Source organism: Falco peregrinus, chromosome 4 (assembly GCF_023634155.1).
Source record: "Falco peregrinus isolate bFalPer1 chromosome 4, bFalPer1.pri, whole genome shotgun sequence".
Taxonomy (NCBI): Eukaryota; Metazoa; Chordata; class Aves; order Falconiformes; family Falconidae; genus Falco; species Falco peregrinus.
The window spans coordinates 77,314,666-77,331,411 of NC_073724.1; positions in this window are offsets into that span (position 1 = coordinate 77,314,666).

The following is a 16,746-nucleotide window of genomic DNA, read 5'->3' on the forward strand; positions in this document are numbered from 1 at the left end:
TGCTGGGCATCTGCCTCCTGTGAATGATGGGTGACAGCATTGCAGCTGAGCAGGGTGACCATCAAAATCTGCAGCAGTTGTACTGAAACCTTTTTATACAGCAGTCTAACCATAACATAGTTTTTTGACTCCCAGAAGCTTGACACATCCCATAGGGACAACGAACCGTGAATGAGGTGCAACTGAAGAGGAAGGGAGTGACAAGCTGTGCCAGCAGTCACTGGTAGTTCATAGGAGAAGGATTTGGTGTAAACAATATATTTGGGGCCAACTCACAACATGTATTGTATTTTTCTTCCCTCTCTCTCCCTTCTTTCACCCCGAGCCGTTCCTTCAGGTTACACCATTTGTTTAACTCACAGCCTGTGCTCTAAGCAGTATTGCTTATGGGTCAGTTGAGTGTCTCCGATTTCTAAGTGTCAGTGGGTTTTTTGTTAAGTACTGTTCATGACTGAAACTAGGCTTGCTTCCTAGCAAAGAGGGTACAGGCATTTTTAGCAAGATGGGAATTAACAGTATGAATGGTCTCCCTTCTTCTGGGATCTGGGCTTTTTCTGTAGTGATGGAAATGAAAACTGTGAGCCTCAATTCTGAAATGTATTGCTTTTATTGGGAAATGTAATAACCAAATCTGTGTTCTGCTTTATGTACATTCTGATACATACTTTGGTGCTCATGCTTTTCTGTGCCTGACATGGGACACTGGCGAGCTTGTTAGGGATGGTGCATTTGCATAACATCCCCTGGATCCATCTATCTGCTTGCCTTTCTAAAATCATTTACCTGTTACTATAATTATTATTACTTCAGCTGGGCAATCTGAATTTTTCTGTGTATTTTCCAAACATATAAAAGAGTCAGTTTTGAATTTAGAACCAGGATTTTCCTTCACAGAATGAGCTTCCATCTACATTAGCAACTTTGTGCTTCTGCTGGAGATGTTACTGGGCAGGATCCAGCCTGCTACCCAAATCACACCTTCGCTTCACATGCTTGGCTAACTGGTCCACCTAAAATAAGATGCTTACAAAGCCAGTTAAAGGAAGACAGGTGTTTTTTAATGCCTCCAGGGAAAAATCTGGTCTTAACTTAACTTAAAACTTAGGTGCCCAAACTAGATGGACAAGATTTCTGGAGTACTGGAGGACTCTGCAGGTATTAGGAGCAGGATTTAGTTGACTAAATGTCAGATTTATGAGAATCAAATGTGTATCATATGTGTCAGAGAGAGGTACTCACACTTCCTACACAGTGAATGAAGAAAATTAAACATTGCTATAGCACAATTCCTCTGAAGGTATTTTAACATTATCTGATATGTATTACAGATGTAACTGTTTCTTTTCGTTTACTGGGGTAAGGGGACAAGTTTGGATTAGGTGTTCTGGACACTGCCCATATTATGGGCATAATGGATTTTTTTGATTTCTAACATATGAAAAATAATTTGAAAAGTTGAAATAAAGAGAGCAGAGGAAAGAGAGCATACAAACACTGGACAATTTAAAGCACTTTTCTCAAACCCAGGCAAACTATTTTTCCTGTATTTTTGCTATTTGATCTTTTCTTCAACCTCTCTTTAAAAATCTAAATAAATATTGAAAGTAAAATGTTTTGAAATGAAAAATCTTGACACTCAGGGAACAAACTATCCTGCCAAAAATAGAGTTGTTCAGTGATTTTGGTGTCTGCGGAGTTGAGGATAGCTGGAGAGCAGCCAGTTTCCAAACTGCATGGATTTTCCATGCTGAAATCCTAATTTAGGCAAACTGGTTTTTGCTTTCAGTTCTTGATGTTGTATTTTTCCAAACTTTGAATTTGCTTGGTTTCTTCTTTCATCGGCTTCTTTAACTATTTCCCCTGCCTTCTTACTCACTGAGAGAAGATTGAGACGAAAGGACAGAAAATACCCCCTCAAAAAACTCTCTTATCTCTTCTTTGTGCTATTATTTGTTTCAGTATAAAGTACTAGAAAAAGATAAAAAGTCAAAGAATTTGTAGTGGGGGAACAGATACACACATCTTTGAGTTTTTCACAGTTGAAAAAGTAAGAAAAAATAGAAAATATCTAAAAAGAAACAGAAATTAGGCCTGTTGGTTCAAAGCTGTTTATTGAAACTTGTCCCTAGGAATGAATAACCACTGAAAAAAGACAGTTTTTGAAGTGTATCTACTTCTATTCCAACAAGAAACTAGGTTTTTTTAGATCAGTATTTTACAGAGGGAAGGTCTAGAATCAATGCATGTATTATCCTCTGCAAGGAGCTGAACTGACTTCACTTGCCCAGCACTATGCTTGACTGGTGGCTGCTGTCTCACTTTAGGTAGCTCCATACTTAGCTTGCTACACAGTTAAGTTACTGCGCTAGTTTTTTAATTAATTTACATTAATGTGACATTTTAGTCACTTTAAAGTTGAGAGTGGGGACTCCATATTTTATTTTCCTGGTTTTCCAGAGGGCAAAATCTGTACCTGGTTAACGCAATTTGCCGGCTGCAATGTCTTCGCTCTATACAACAGCTGTAATGCCATCCCTCTATACAATAACGCAATGACAGCTTTTCAGCTTCCATGTTACTTCACAGTGAGGCAATTCTTACTGAGCTGGCTTGCCTGAGTATGTACAACCTGAGTTAACTCTCTTGTAAAGGCAGCCTACGGTACAACAGACACGCTGCAAAATTAGCTCAAGCTTTCGTGTGTAGCCAGAGGCCGTACTTTCCTCAGAAAGCCAAAAACGAGGAGTTTAAGGAATGATTTTCAGGGCAAAAGGGCATTAATCTCAAGGGGAGTGGCAAGAGAGAACTTAGCAATGGAGTGTGTCCTGGCCACAGGAACAGTGCTTGGATTTGAGGGTGCTAGGAGTGACTCCTTGAGCAGCAAGTTTGCAGGTGACACCAAGCTGAGTGGTGCCTCGTGCCTGAGGGGTGCGATGCCATTCAGAGGGACCTGGACAAGCTCAAGAAGTGGGCCCATGTGAACCTCATGAGGTTCAGCAAGGCCAAGTGCAAGGTTCTGCACCTGGATTGGGGCAACCCCCAGTATCAATACAGGCTGGGGGGTGAAAGGATTGAGAGTAGCCCTGAGGAGAAGGGCTTGAGGGTGCTAGAGGATGAAAAGCTGGACATGAACTGACAACATGCACTTGAAGCCCAGAAGGCCATCTGTATGCTGGGCTGTATCAAAAGAAGCATGGCCAGCAGGTTGAAGGAGGTGATTCTCCCTCTCTCGTGAGAGCCCACCTGAAGTACTGTATCCAGCCTTGGGGTTTCTAGTACAAGAAAGACACAGACTCTAGTACAAGAAAGACACAGACTTGTTGGAGCTGGTTCAGAGGAGGGCCACAAACATGATCAGAGGGCTGGAACACCTCTCCTATGAAGAAAGGCTGAGACAATTGGGAATGTTCAGCCTGGAGAAGAGGCTGCAGGGAGACCTTATTGCAGCCTTCCAGTACTTACAGGGGGCTTATAAGAAAGATGGGGACAAACTTTTTAGTAGGGTCTGTTGTGATAGGGCAAGGAATAATGGTTTTAAACTAAAAAAGGGTAGATTTAGACTAGATAGAAGGAAGAAATTTTTTATGATGGGAGTAGTGAAACACTGGAACAGGTTGCCTAGAAAGGTGGTAGATGCCCTATCCTTGGAACCTTTCAAGGTCAGGTTGCACATGGCTCCGAACAACACAATCTAGTAGATGTCCCGTGCTCATTTCAGGGGGCACTGGACTAGATGACCTTTAAACGTCCATTCCAACACATTCTTTTCTATGGTTCTATGACTCTGTGATTCTATGATTAAGACCAAGACCTGGACTTTTTTGGTTAGCATGAGAGACATGGCATAGCCTGCACTGGCCACATTTTTCACTTGGGCAATCAAGAAGTCAGGACTATAAAAATCAAACTATAATTAAGAAGACCTAATGATGTCTGAATTTGCTTCCTTGCTAATTCGATTTCTTCCACGGCCAAAGACTCAGTCAACCCAGTGAAGCCCCATGTCACAACAGGTTTCACACTGGTCACTGACATATGTTTGTTTATGGTAAAGGAAACCTAGTGTCATTCTACTTAAGTTCAGACATCTAAAGGAAACTTTTAATTTAGGAGTCTTGCTTTCCTTTTTTTTATCTACATAATGAACTACTCACTGGAAGTACCTTTCTCTCGCCAGTGATCTTACATAGACCCTAAAGGAAAAGCACCACTGATGGCCTCCTACAGCTTGGTGGGGTGAGTTTAAGCTACATACTGTAAGGCTCAGAAGGACTGCAGCCCTGTGCTCTAGACACATCTGAGTTTCTCCTTCCATTTCTGGGAAGACAGGCTGCAGTGCCAGAGGCAGGATGTGAGAAGCCAGATGTGCCTCTTACCTTCCAGGTTACCCAGCTAACGTGGCAGGCTAAACCCCGTGGTGGGAAGGAGCCATGGTTTAGGGTCACAAGCAAACAGCTGCGGGCCACACTGCTCTGTGTCAACACTCGCTGACTTTTCTTAAACAGCACATCCAAAATTTTGTCTAGTTCACATTCAAGGAAGAAACTAGTGTAATAAGGAGTTTTGGAGATAAAAAATAAAGGGTAGATGGAAGCCTTAGGTGCAAGGGCAGAAAGCCCTAGATAAACATGGCTCTGTCCCTCTATCCGGGCAGTTGTCCCTGGGGAGAGCTGAACTTTTTGTAACTTTGTACAACTCTTTTACATCAGTGACTCTTAGGTGGGTTGGGCTGCTGGCTTTGCAAGAAACGACAACTTTAGCTGTTTCTTAATACAGACATCCCTTTAGTGCTTTAAAACAAAACAAAAAGACCCCATTTAATTCCACCAGGCCTTTTGTGCTGTGACCTCTGTGCACTGCTCGAGTTACACAGCAAGGAAAAGGTGTACCTTTCTTCCATTACAGATTCATGAATTTTTAAACTTGTGGCATGGGGCAGCCACTATCAAGTGACAAAGGGAAACTGGTATTGTGTCCCGCCATGCCCCAAGAGAGTCGACATGAAGCAGTGGGACCTGAAATGAAAGATGCAACTCTGATGCTACAAAAAAAGCAGCAGAAAATCTTCCCTCTTTCCTACCTCTCTTTTTTGTCTCATCACTTTTACCTCGTTATCTTTGTGTATCTAAGTATTGTTCAACGGAAATGACAAGAAGCACTTAATTAACAAAGAACAAATCAGTGTCAGTGTGAATCTATTGACTAATGTGCCTCCAGCAGGGCAAATAGGAAAGTGTTGAAATATAGCAGCCCAAATACAATCTCTCCAGTCACCAAAGTCCTTTAAGCACATCTGTGTCTATACCACTATTTTGCTTTTTCTTTTTAGCTGAGAAGAGAAAAAAATCTGGACACTTCCCCTTACAGTTGCAGGAGTTCCTTTTGCCTACTTTGTATATCTTAATTGTGGGCTTGCATATGCATGAGGTATTTCCAACATTAGGTGGACACTCATGTTTCCTGCTTCTAACAGAGGCTTCATCTTGCTAAACCAAGGTATAAGCATCTTTGTGAAGGACCAGTATGGAGCTAATGAAAAATCTCTTAACACCAGAGTACCTCTGTGGAGTCCAGTTATCCCAAAGGAGTTGTAGTTACTTTCCCAATACGTTTTTGAATCAGGCTTGGGATCACTGTGTCTAAATATGCTTTGTTAGACTGATAACTGAAGGCAGTAATCTCACTTGGGCTATAGAATTAAGCAGAAAATTTTGACAATTAATACATTAATGTTATGAACCTTTCTTATCTTCTGTTGATTTGTAATTCTGTGAGCTGTTATACTGCAATCATAAAAGAAAAGGATTCTAGAAAGAAAGTTGCCCATTCAAAGACACTTCTATTAAGCTAGTAAAAAAGAACTTGCTAGTGTCCATTTTTTACAGCAATTAATAAAATTCATGTTTGGATTTTGGCTGAACTCTGAAAAATAATTTTTCTTAGTTTCCTTACCTAAAAAAAAGATGAGAACCTGAAAAATGTTTCGTTTTCTTTTTTAAAATATCTGATATAACGTGTTCAATTTGACGTTTTTTCTGAGCAGTCCTTTTTCTGTTAGAAAGCAGTAACCTGAAAATAAGTGCATGAAAAGTATGTTTTTTTCTGTAAAGATATATACAGTGAATATGCAGTAGACTACATGGAGAGGAGAGAGCTGAGGGGAAAAGTTTGCTGACAATACAGGTAAAATGAAGTGAAAGTGAAGAAGTTCTGATCTGTTTGTTTGTTTCTTACAGGACTTCAGTTTTCTCTGTATTAAGATCACAACATCTTTTTTCCCCTTTATATCACATTCCTCCTTTAATATTCTGGCACAATGAAAAATAACATAAAATACTAGTGGTTTTTAAGTGTTTGCAAAAACTTACAAGGAAGGTTGGGAGTCACTGTGGACAACTGGTAAGGAAAGAGAAGGTGTTACTCTTCAGTGAGCATCTGGAGGGTAACAAGTTCTACTAACATTGGAAGGAAAATAGTCATGTTAACATCTTTTAAAGTTTTGGGAACTGGCACACATATTTGTTGCTTCCACTTTGTCCTGAAAGACAAAATACTAGAGAAATCAGCTACCCACCTACCTATGATACCTGTCAGTACAGTAAGAAAAAGGAAATTAATATTTATATCTAATAGTGAACGTGTACACACAGGATAAGCACTGCTTTCAGTGGATTGTGTCCTCAGATTCACTTTTCCCTTTCAATGGGCCTTCACATCAACCCCTTTTATCATTCACAGCTAAGATAACTTATGATCTGGACACTTTCTTCCAATATTTTTTTCTTTCTTTTTCAACTCCAGGGGAATTTGATAATGAATGAAATTAATTATGACTTGCCATTTTTTCCCATACCATTCCTGGACTTTTTACTTCTATTGATGAAACCATGGCGAAAACTGGGTAATGAACTAGTAAGAGCACCGAAGTAAAATGCTTGTAGGAGAGAAACTACAGGTAAAGGAAAGGATGGGTCAGGAACAAAAGCGATGTCTGGTTTCTGGCTGAGTTGTGGAGTTCATACTGCTCCAAAGACTTGTTCTGAAAAGGAACTAGTACTTCTGGAAGTGTTACTGGGTATCTTTACTTTGATTGAGTAATACTTCTGTTCATCACTGATACTGTTGAGGGGATTTAACTGTTCTATAGTATTTGCTGTGTGTGGATGGATTTGCAGTTAGTGAACAAAGGGTTTTGGGTGTATTTCTTTAATGCTCAAGGTTGAAATTTTAACTTATTTCCTGGGAAATGAGTGAAATGAAGTTTGATAATGCTAATTTATCCTAGATTCATCCAGTCAATATTTCCATAGGAAACCACTTCAGCTTTTTTAATCTCAGTGTACTACTTTATTGACTCTTCAGTGGCTCTTTGTATCCATATACTTTAATAACATATATAGCCAAGGAAGTTGGAGCTTGTACCAAGTGCCCTTCTGAAAAGAATTGTTAGGATTTGCCTGATGATTTCAGTCTTTGTAGACTTGAGAAGAAATATTCTGCCACTTTTGAAAGACGAGACTATTTGAAGTAACTACTTCTCCACATAAACCTGTGCACTACCTTGTGTTTTCTAACCTTCTTTGGCCATGCACAAAAGAAAGTATGAGACATTGTCAAGCTTGAACTTAAATTATGGGGGGCGGGGGGGGGGGGGGGGGAATGATAGAGATGGAGTAGATGGGATATTTTATGGAGACTTCTGCAGCTGCCAAACAGGGGTTTTGGTAAATGACCATTACTATAGTTATTATACAGGAATCTTCTCCCACAAAATGTGCATATGATCACAGAGAAGAAAAACCTTGCCCAATTATAGCTATAGGCTGCATCATATCACTTTATCGCCCCATATCAGAATGTTCTTATTAAATGCCTGTTAAATGTTTCCACATTATTCTTGCTTTAAGATGCTCACGATTTGAATAAAGGTTTGCCTTTCAGATACATTTTGCATTCCTCTTTGCTTATAGTAACTAGCTTGGAGGTTTATAGCACTGAATTTTGAGGATTACTTGCAGTGATTGCTTGCACCTTTTTAATAGTTGTAGTTCAGGAAAGAATTTTTCATCTGATCCATACAAAGGTGTTAATTCTGGTCAACTGCGTGTTTTCCAAGACCTGTGCAAAATGTGTTCATGCAGCCAAATGCAGAGGGAGGGGTGAGCTTACCGAGGTGTAACAGCTGTGGAGAATATGGGAAGTGGGGATGAATGAGTTGCTGATCTGCTTCTCCTTATGAGGGGAGAACAGGGCTGCTTGGAGGGAGGGTGTTTCTTGGCTGATGCAAGGAGAATTAGCAAGGTGTATCTCTTGGGCACAGGATATTCTGAAATCTCTAGAGTGTGCAGGAAATTTGGTTTGTGAGGTGTTTGTGACCATGTTGTTTGGATATAATCTGAAACATCTCCAGTATTTACACCAGGAAAGATATAAAATAAACAACAAGGAGTTGCTTCAGGTCACAAAGCACGCCATATCAGATAAGGGTGAGTGCAGCACCAGTCTAGATAGGTCAGCTTCACGGCTACGGGACCACAGGTGTACCAGAGACAGGATCCTGCACAGACCACCAAGGGCCACTGAGGAAGGCTGATGTTATCTTAACTTTCCATGGAAAATCTGTGCTTGCTAGAGATCCTGTCAAGGGATAACTAACAATCACACTGCCTTAGTGTGAACAAACCATGAACAGAAAGGGTCTGTCCTTGAACACAGTAGGGAAAAAAACAACAGTTCTGAAAAAGTCTTAAATGTGATTAACATTAACTTTCATGCTTATGTATCTAATCAATTGTCCAATGAGGTCAATGAAAACCCACTTACTTCCATGGATCTTCAGTCAAGTAATCTATTCGTGAAGTGTACTCTTTATTTGGCTTCTGTTGCCCAAAGATAGGCAAACCACTTATGTACAGTAATATCTCACCTATTGTAGTGCAATGTACTCATTCTATAATATAAAGGCATTAAAGAACAGAAATAGTAGAACAGTAGGATCCTTGAAAACTTTTGATAGTCTTCCATGTGTCATCCAAAATCTGAGCTTCCCCTGTAACCTTTCATTTTTGCAGTTGTTGACAATATCCTCCAGATAATATGCTATTTTTTTTTTTGTCATCCTCTGAGTTCTACGCATTTTAAAGGGTACAATGATATGTAGCAGACATTTCCTCCAGTGTGTTAAATATTTCCTGGGGAAGTTTCAAAACCCTGCTACTCCTCTTTGTTTGATATATGCCTGGTACAGTCTTGCCTTGTGAATGGGACTTGCATAGTGGCATAAAGCTTACCTGAAAAATATCTAAAGGTAAGTCTGAGAAGAATGCGTACTCATTTACATATATAAAAACTCACAGCAGCTGCTGGTGTTCAAACACATTTCTCACGAAAATGTTTGCAAACAGGTTTGGGGTTTTTTTAGCGTAATCGAACCAAGATACTACATCTGGGAAAGATTTGTTGCTATCAAAAGTAGGGACCAGAGGGGCATGAGAAATACAGCTCTCTAACTGGAATTCTTTTGCATTAATATGACTCTACTTACAGGTGAATGGATGCTGCCTCATCTGGTCCATCATGCTGAGAGAGCAGCTGCTATATATGAATTTGGGAGGTATTTGTTTTCCATACACATATATATAATCTTGTCTCCATAGGGACATCTGTGGAATTAAATTGTTTGATCTAGGTTTAATTCTACAGTCTAGTTAGTATCTTACATCTCAGAGTAGATCTAGGAAAAATTTAAAGCGTGCACTATGCTGTTTCATAGAAGAATCTACTATTCCACCTAACCTGAATAAAAGATTTACTGAAAAAGAACAATCTTCAGAACACTTATTCATCCTCAGTCAATTATAGTAAAGGAACTGACTATTGAAACACACTCTGCACAGGCTTAACATTGTAGGCTGGGACACTCACTCTGTTTAGCATTAGTTAAAGGTAAGTATTATTAAGTTTCTATTAGCAGATAAAAGAAATTCAAACCAAATCCAACATTACTGAGATCTTTGCAAATACTAAACATAAAGCTTTGATTGCTACTTTTTCAATCTTGATTTAAGCTTAAATGTACATGTAATATACCTGTATTGTCAAAAGAGTGTTTATAGCAATAGAGAGCATTGCCTGGGCTACTGAAAAGCTTAATCACCTACCTGCCTGCACTAGTTTCACCACAAAATACAGTGTTTCTAAAGTGATACGTGTGATTAGCGACATGATGTTAGATTTGGAATTTAGACCTTGCTGCAGTAGGGAGTGTGGAAGAACTTCAGCCTACAGCTTTATGCTTAAACTAAGCTTTTTGTTCTTGCAAAACCAAAAAATCCTGACGTAAAGACAAAATTACTTTCATTTTCACCAGAGCTGAAGTGTGCTCAGGTAGAGAAGATGCATGCAGACTGCAGGTGCAACTTAGCTGCTCTCAGTGCATGGGACCACAAAAAGAAGTCACATCATAGTCCCTTGTCTGCCTTTTCTGTGTGATATGTTTTACCTGTAGTGTTGGTTCCACCAGCTGCTTTTTGCCAAGTATGTGATGTGTCATGGCCATGAATATGTGTGTGTAATACCTGCTCAGCCTATCCTCTTGTCTCCCTTTGGCTTGCCTCCACTTTCCCACCTGTAGAGGTTCCTTCCAATATGGCAGGGTATCCTTTGGCCTCTCACTGCTCCAACCTCAGCAGCTCCTAAGTGTTACTCTTGGAGAGAGATTTTAGACAGCCTTCAGATCTACAGCTAAATTTCCTAGTATGTGGCTACAAAAAGAAAGCACCCTGGAAAATATGAGAAGACAAACCTGACAATGTGTTTGGGTATACCACTGCCTGTAGCATATGTTAGACAGGAGCAGAGTGCAGTAAATTCTGTCACCTTGCTCTCCACCCCTTTTTGAGATTACTTTCAAATATGCAGAAGTCTTGTTCACAAACACACAAACTGCGAGTGCTTAATGAGGCAGTGCTATGTGTTGCAAAACTAATATCAATTTCTGCTTTCTTCCCTTTTTTCCCAAACCCTTACTTTGTTTGCAATCCTTTCCTGCAAAATCTGAAGGGGGGGGGGGGGGGGGAATAGAACCCAATACTTAATGTATTTGAGGAAAAGAGACAAGAATTTTAAAAATAGAAAATTTCTCATTTCACTTTGTATGTTAAGCATTTTGATGTATTGGACTGGTCTAGTGATATAAGTAGAAATGTGCTTAAGTTCATAAAACCTTATTCTTACTCTCTCTGTGTTGCTTCATAGAGCACACCATAACATACAGATGTAGTTTTCTTTATTTCTGCTGGGGCTGAAAAGTCACATAACCATCCTCTCTGACTTGACTCTGTTCTTCAGTGTTACAGTAGTCCAAGTACTAGAAAACCTGATTTGGGATATGTTGGGGCTCTTGCTGTATTGAATGATTATACTGAACTCTGAAGCAAGTGGAAAAATACTGAAGAAATAAGACGAGGTTACGGCCAGAACAGTGGGATGAAGAAAAAGGAGCAAATTGCAGATGTTGGCATAAAACCAAGGCCAACGGGACGTGATAAGAGGAGCTGGGAAACCGCAGAAAGGAGCCTACATGCCAGAACAAGCAGAAACAGAAATCTTCCCAGTAAACAATTGTTAACCAATCATATTATTATACGCTTGTAAAATAGCCAATCACATTATTACACGCTTATAGAATGCCTTATAAAAGTTTACCTGGTTTGTACAATAAACGGATCAGATCTTGAACTCTGTGAGTATTTGAATCTGACTCCCGCTCACCCGAAATGCCCGCAGCAGGAATATCTTGGAGACTTCACAGGACAATAATTTGTAGGAATTTTGTTTTCAGACAATGTCATCTAAAGGACCAATATTTAACAAGCAATTAAAGCAGAACTGAGAGGGTTTTGGTTTTTACCACAACACCATGGGGATAATTTCATGTCTCCCATCAAATAATTCAGATTCATGGTTTGAGGCACAAAACGATAGCAGCTTGTTAGAAGCAGAGCATTATTTATCCTTGTAATAATTTGTGAAGCTTTAGTTTCTTTTTTATTATTATTTTTTAACACAATGCTTTTCTTATGTCAGTGTTGATATAACAAATATGAGCAACTCATTCACACACAATCCTTGTCTTGTTCATTCTGAGCCTATGTTTTAAAAGTGTCATTATAACTATTTGTGCTTATGTGAACAACGTGGGGTTGGAAGCTCACTTAGTATTCAGCAGTTTTCAAACATTGGCTTCAAATTCATTCTGATGGGAAAAATACTATTTTTAAAAGATGTATTTATTTACTTACTTGTTTTTCATCAGGAAAGGTAACTCATCTCATGATGCAAACCTCTTGGGAAATCTATCTTGTTCCAGAAATATTTCTGCATTCATTAGAAATGCTGATGGAATCTGTGCAAGTCATAAAAAGTTTAGTTACAGCTATGTAAAAGGAAGATCTGTATTTTATTACAGCAGCCTCATTTTTTTTCCTTTTTTTTTTTTTTAATATTTATCTTGAAAGGAAGCCTTGCAAATGGTACAAATGATTCAGTTCATCAAACTTCCAGTTTCTCTGAACAATACCAGTTACAACAGCACAATCCCAGCTTTGATCCATTAACTGTTAGAGGCATTCTTATTCCCGATTACAGGACAAACTGTATTATTTATATTCCTGAAGGTCTGTCTGTGGTGAACAAAAGCAAGGGATTTTTATAAAAATCTAAGTAGCTAAGGCCAAACTTTTTCTTAACTGGCACAGGTCAGAATTGTGTAGAAGAACAGCTGATGTTGCAGAAAGACATGATAAATGAAACATTGAAGCATTCCACTGTGTACACACAGTTCTGAAGGATTTCAAGCTGGGACCCCTACCTGTGTCACACTTTGGTCAACTGGGTTCCTGTTTCTCCTCTTTCTTATTTTTCATTTTTTAAGTCACAGTACATGATTTACTCAGACCACACCAGCATGCTACAACAGTTATTTAAGTTTAGCCAGTGGTTTTGTATTAGAAATGCTCTATTTTTAGAAGTTTCTAACTAGACTATAAAAATAACTTTGGACAGGCTTGGAGTTAGAAAGCTTCTGCATAGACATTGTGTTAAAAAAATGTAATTATAAACAGCAGGCTGTATTTGGAAAAAAGTACATGCAACTAATTTATGTAACAGACCCCAGTCACCCTCTGTGTACTGTCACTTCCCTACCAAAGCAGTATCTCAAGAAGATTTTGCTCGTACATTTATTACACACTTTTACCAGCTTTACGCATGTTTCTATATACCTGCTGTATTCCTAGATTTTCTGTATTTTTAAAATTTATCTTCTGCATACCTTGGTCCACATACAGCCTTCTTTACCCTGAAAGAACCATATTGCTAAAGATGTAGAGGTTAGGTGAGTGGTGGGTGATGCGCACACAACCATGGAAGCTGGTAGCTTAGTCTTTCCAGTAGGTAGCTGGAGGGTTTTTCAGTTCCTCTGTACCTTACCAGCTGCATTCATGAGAGTCTGCAGAAGCTGTGAAGAAGTTGTGAGGGACTGTTGTGCAGGGCCCTTTACCATCCCTTTCTTCTGTCACAGGGATGCTGGCAGGAGAGATGGGGCTCAAGTGGAGCTGTGCCAGCACTCAGACACTGCAAAGATGAGATCACCATCAGCCTTTACTAAGCCAATAAAGTAGCTACAGAATGTGGAGGAGAAAAGAGAGAGGAAAGGAGCCCCATGACGAAAATTTTCGATGTCTAAATAAATCTAAGTCGTGCTTGTGGGGTGCTTTTTTTGTTGTTGTTGTTAGAAGGAGGCCGTGGAGAATGGAGTAGGACCCTGAGTCATGTCTGTGTTGTTAGAAAGCTGCCAGCTCTGTTTTAGTTACGTTCATTTTTATCCTTTCTGCTGTCTTTGCTTGCAAGTTGGCCTGATTCTTCACATCATGGAGGCACAGCCAGCAGAGGAAGGGATGTGATTCCTGGGTCACTGAAGCACAGTTGCTTCAAGCAATGAGCTAGCTCCTGCTACTCAGATTTGGTACAATAGGCAGCGGGTCACCTAAGTGACAAAGTCACCTACCTAGGGTCTGTTTTTTCCAGATCAGGTTACAAGACGTCATCTGGCAGAGGAACCAGAAGGTTATAGAAAAGGATAATGGAGCATTTTTAGCAGCTCAGGCTGAAGAAAAGATATCTGCTCCAGGAGCTAGGCAGGGTGGGAGGGAAACAACACAAACAGACATGGAGGGAAGAACAAAATAAAATTAAGAGCATAGTTTTCAGGTATCAGGGATGGATTCAGCCCACCTGCCTTAGGTGCTTCACTTTGTGGTGTCTATTGAAGTACCCCTAATGGAGATGCTTTGAATCCCTCTCTAGTCACTGGGGGAAGCAGCTGCTCACAGAGATTTCCAGAGACAGATCATGTCTGTGAGATGCTGCATGCTGGGTGAGTGGGATCCTATCCTTGGTAGATGAATAATCTTCAGTAACAACTTATAGTTTGTCCTTTAAGTAAAAGGAGCTGTGTTTCAGTTCCTTGCAAAGCTTCTCTATACATGCATACATGTCTACTAAAAGGATGATATCCAGGGATGGAAGGCTCTGATTTCTGGCATGTGAGAGGAATCTGAGAAGTTGGTACTTTGCCCTGGGATGTGCAACTGCATTGTGAGTTCTTGGCCTCAGTAGATTTGCAAGACAGAGGATGTGACTCTTTGGGAATACGCCACAGGGATTCAGGGGCTTCTAGACACAGCTTAGGCTCCAGAGGCTTGCAAGTGCTACGTATGCAAAGTCTGGGTTCCCAGTAGACCTTCTGAGCTTTCAACAGAGGGTGTGTGATTAGGTTTTGTCCCCTGAGATAGTGAGAGTCTCCATTTCCTCCATGCATATTCAGCATTTATGTTTTTTAGGCTTGGATGATGTTTTCTTTTTATACAGAGAAGAGAAAGGTCCCTGTTATTAACTTGAGAGCCTGAGAGTCTCTGGAATCTGGCTTTAGAATACATATTTTTCTGTGTTCTTTAAAATATTATTTTGTAGTATGTAAGGCTGTACTTACATGAATATTTTCTTCAGCAGCAAAACAAGTTTAAATTATACCCTCAGGCAAATAAAACATCTGTAATGACATTGCTGGAAATTTCACAATTTCAATTGCATATTTACAAGGAATATACTCATTTTAAGTTTGAGAGGCTAATACTGAGTTATGTGTGGAGGTATCTATTGATCAAAACAGCCATAGATGATCTCAGAGCAAAATACTTTTTAAAACTTGCCAAAGAAAGCCTCGCAGACAAAACCAGCAGGTATGTTTGAACATTTACAATTCAGTGTTTCAGGCTGTTAAGCACTTTGTCCCATTCTGAATCGAATGCTCTTTCAGATAAGAAGGTGGCAGAAGTCACCAATCTTTAAGACTGGGAAAGCATATTTCCAAGGTGTACTAGGACTACCGTTCAGCTACATCCCAAAGAAGTGCCTATATTTTGTTCATTCACAAAATTAAATCTTCACTAACTGCATTCAAGAATCTCTTCCTCCCTCTAAGAAACTAACAGGCTTCTGCTTCTAACACTTGTGGACTGCTTTTAAAAATATGAACTAAATGTAAACTCACACAATGTTGTTTTCCCGAGTTAGCTAACCCTGAAATTGTAAGTCTTGGCCAATTTCTTTAATAAAGGGCTTGACTGAGAAACCCTGGAAATTGCTGAAATATCAACACATTGACTCTTTCTTCAGAAATACATAGTTAATGTATGACTCCTATAATCCAAATATATATCTGTGCCTTGTGAGTTTCCAGAAAATCTCAGTTGGAATGTACTCAGCTGCCAAGATCTTCATCTTCCCATTCCCCACCATGCCCTGCATTCTGCAGGCACAGGAGAATGGCAGGCAACATAAGACTAGAAAACATCTTCTTCTCCATCATGATAATGATCACATAAAAATGTAACTGGACTACCTCTGGTAGCAGGCTGTCTGGCCTTTTCTTAAGAAACCTCTATGGCAGAGGATGAGTGTAAAAAGACACCCAAAACTCCTTAAAAAACTGAAAATCTGCTGTATCGGTGTGGGATGCTACTATCCTTGCTGTAGCATTTAGCTGTGCTTATTAAGGGCAAAATAAGGATGGGACTATGGTAATTCAGTTTTAACCCCTAAGTCTACTCAGATAAAACTAGTCTGATTCCGGAAGGCAGTTGCTATGCTCCTTTATTGCTAACATTTTAGTTATACTGCAACGAGTGCATTCACTTATACTAGGTGATCATGGCAGGATTAGTCACATGAATCAAGACAAGAGGCTTGGGTAAAATTAGAAACTAAGTAATAGAATTTATTTTATTGTACTACAAAAAGCCATGGGTCCACTCTAAACTGGCACTGGAATTATAAGGTTTGGGTTGAAGTCTGTTGTGGAAAACTCCAATTTCCTGTTCCTCTATGAAACCAAGCCACCTGATATTTTTGTTTGGTGGGGGAGAAAGTAAAGACCCAGTCCATCCAGATAATTTCTAAATTGTATTCTTCAAGGGGGGTGAAACAATTTCAAGAGTTTCATTGCCACTGCTTCTCAAGCTCTTACAGGGTGCAAACAGGGAGGTCTCTGGAGGTGCCTCACAGGGAATTTCTGATCACCTCCAATAATTAGTCCTGTGCATTTGGCAGCAAAGAAATGAAAAAAGTACTTGTACCATCTCAAAGTCATTTTCTATTGCTAATGATCTGGTTTTGTCACATGTG